The sequence below is a fragment of the Palaemon carinicauda genome, chromosome 18 (assembly GCF_036898095.1).
Source record: "Palaemon carinicauda isolate YSFRI2023 chromosome 18, ASM3689809v2, whole genome shotgun sequence".
Lineage (NCBI taxonomy): Eukaryota > Metazoa > Arthropoda > Malacostraca > Decapoda > Palaemonidae > Palaemon > Palaemon carinicauda.
In genome coordinates this window covers 48,236,872-48,240,666 of record NC_090742.1, presented here as the reverse complement: position 1 = coordinate 48,240,666, position 3,795 = coordinate 48,236,872, and positions in this window count along the sequence as shown.

The following is a 3,795-nucleotide window of genomic DNA, read 5'->3' as shown; positions in this document are numbered from 1 at the left end:
TTCAAACATTGTCAAAGTACTTTACATAATTCTGTCGACTGCCTCCTGCTCCTTCATGTTTAATTTTTAAGATTCATTTGCTGTCCAGTTTCCAACCACACTTTTCATGATAAAAAAAAAGAAAAAAAAAAAAAAAAAAAAAACGCTGTATTCATCGCTAAAAACTTCAAAATTACTCCAAACCTACTACTGAGGTGTCACAACTTATAAATTTCCCAACACCAGAGGCGTCACAATATAACTATTAAATCTGAGGAGTCACAATATAGCGGTAAATTGCCTGTGTTTGAAGCGTCGCAATATAGCGGTAAATTTCCTATGAGGCTTCGCAATGTGATAAATTGCCTACATCTGATGCGTCACGATATAGTAATAATCTGCCTACATCTTAGGAGTCACAATATAGTGATAAACTGCCTACATATGAGGCGTCACAATATAGTGCTAAACTGCCTACATCTGAGGCGTCACAATATAATGCTAAACAGCCTACATCTGAGGCGTCACAATATAGCTCTAAACTGCCTACATCTGAGGCGTCACAATATAGTAATAAAGTACCTACACCTTAGGCGTCAAAATATAGTGATAAACTGCCTACACCTTAGGCGTCACAATATAGTGATAAACTGCCTACACCTTAGGCGTCACAATATAGTGATAAACTGCCTACACCTTAGGCGTCACAATATAGTGATAAACTGCCTACACCTTAGGCGTCACAATATAGTGATAAACTGCCTACATCTTAGGCATCACAATGAAGTAATAGGTTAAATAAGTCTGATGCAAGTATATAGTTAAAGTAACGACCAAAATAAAAAGAATGAATTTCTGCGTCAAAACGTGATCTCAAGTAGAGCATCTGATATTTCTCCATTAAGTTCCCAACTAGCTTTGCTCAATATGTAAAAATACTGAAATACTTTACCATTTTCATTTTTACAATACCTCTCACGACAAATTTCGTGGAAATTATGTAACAGACAATTGTCCAAAAGATATTCGTTAAAAAACGTTTTTGTTAATTCAGAAGGTTTGGCACTAAACAAGGTCTTTAACGACAGAGTTTATCCTAATACTGTAGTTACAAAATTTGCCTTCAGTATTCGTCCTCTGTGAACCTTTCCAAATACAATTTAGAGTCTGAAAACCAATTATACTTTCTTGTAAATAAATCCAAATCTTGAAGCTTTTAAAGTAAATAACAAGCATCCAATGCCACTTCAAAACAACCATCCACAGCTATGCCATCATCTAAAAATACTTCAATCTTCACTTCCTTAGATCTCCAATATCTAACAGACTTTAGAACTTTAGTAAAGATGTACCGCCGCTTACAAAAATATCTAAAGATAATCCATTATAAAAACTTTTTAAAATTTTCCCCAATGAGAAAGATATTGGCAACGTGTTAATAGATTTCTATGCGATAAGCAGACTGTAGACTGATTAAATCCTTAAAAATTTTGTAATAAAAAAACAGCCTTTGCTTGTCATTTCCATTCTTGGTCACCGTCAAAGGAATTAGTTCTTAGTTTTTCTGATACCAGTGTCACCCATTCTCTTTTAATAAATTCTGATTCGTCCCTTTCTGACCTATTGTTACCCAATCCAACAACCACAGTAACGGTTTTGAAATGGAGTTTTGTGATTGTCCTTTTAGACGTCAATGACTATCTTACCGGACCCAATCTAATTCTGTTCAATGTATTGTGAATAACAACAACCAACAGGCGATTAAAAACAACAAAATAAAATAAACACAATGTTCCAATTTCCTTGTACCAACTGCTAAGTATACAAAATAAAAACAGCTATATTTTCACTTATCTTTTCGACGTTTTTCTTGGTACATTCCCGGCTCCAATGTCAACTCTCGGCCTTTATTGAGCTCTAGACCTCTTCCATCAAAGTTGATATGAATCCACACTTTCCCTCGATCTTTACCTAGCTTGACACTTTCGGCGATGCTGCTCTTTGCGTACTAACTCATTTCTGCAGCAGTTTTAGATGTTCCTTGTCCTCCAAGTTGATAAACAATCGCATCTAATGCTAACATTTTCGTATCAGTTTCCTCAAAATAAACGCGATGCTCATTCAAATGGTTTTCCATCATACTTTAATGAGGTGCGGATACTTGTTGAATATTCTGCTGGAAATCGGATAATAGATTGTCCATCACTTCTTGAAACGGTTTCATCATTCTGATTGCTAGCGTGAAAACACTATTCACATCTGAAGCTGTATTTGACCCTGCCTGGCGTCCTGGCTAATAAATTCGACTTGCTCGGGCTAGCGTGCGCTAGAAAGTGACCACTTGCTAAACACCTCTTCAAACATCGAATAAGTTTCACCCAACACTAAATTTTCATTGGCCACTGCCTACATAACAACTGAACTTGAGTAACAAGACACTTAAGATCTGCTGACATGTCGTTAGGACAATTATTTTTCGCTATACTTCGTAACGCGAAAAAATTCTATTTTACAGCGAAATGTCCTTGCGGCAAAATATCCGTACGGCAATTTTTCTTACGGCAAAATGTCTTACAATCATTCGTCCTACGGCAAATTTGTTTAAGGCAAATTGTCTGGTCTCCACACACACACACACACACACACACACACACACACACACACACACACATATATATATATATATATATATATATATATATATATATATATATATATATATATATATACATGTTCATAAATATAATGAATTGAATGTTCACATCTAGAGAACTTTAGCAGTAATGGAAAAGATAGAATTTGAAGTCAATAAGCATAGTTTTGAGATACGGCCGTTCAAAGATTTTCTTTGTATCTTTACAAAGACAATACTAATATATCATGACTATTTTGAATTTTATGTTCTTTTTGGAGCCCGAGGGTAAAAGGGTTAGCAAACACAAAAAATTTTATTTACCTTAATTTAATCTTAAATGAAGATCCCTTTGCTCAATATCTTGCTTCTTTAGCCAAGACAGTCGCTTCTTCATCATCTCTCTTTTTCACTAACTCCGATATTACCCACTTCTGAACTCTTATTAGAGCCAATTTTATTCTTCCTTATGTTAGTGAGATGTTGAAATTATCTTTTCTCTCTCGCATATCTTTAAAACTAAAGGAGTAGATAGCATTTGAAGGTCAATAAGTATAGTTTTAAGATACGTGTGTTAAGAAAGTTGTGAATATAGAAAGAATGATGTACATTGATTTATAAAATAATCAAAATCAAATCTAATAGTGCAAGAATGATAATAATAATAAAAAAAAAAATTACATGGCTAACAATATACTAAGAAATAGAGGTCCGCACTAATAGTGGAGTGAACAAATGCAGACGTCAGAAAATCAGTTTTATTGGATGTTATTAAGAATCAATGAAATTTATGTTAAAGGTTTTCATAGACATCCTTTCCACCATCCCCGTCAATAAACCTAATATTTTTCTTTTCCTTTGTCAGTGCAGCTGCCTCTGATGAAATTGGTCTCCTATATCTTCCCGATAAAGAAATTAAAATCATCTGGAATTGCCGTTCCATTTGACAGTCAATAAATTCAAATGACCAGACTGCTCCCGATTCACATTTTTCTAGCCTTGAAATCGTGTAACAAATTTTTCACGTGCAATTGAGTCATCATTTATCAGCTTTACTAAAACAATATTAGTAGGTGAATGGATTTATGTGCTTGAGTATGTAGTGTGTTTGAGAGAGAGAGAGAGAGAGAGAGAGAGAGAGAGAGAGAGAGAGAGAGAGAGAGAGAGAGAGAGAGAGAGATGGA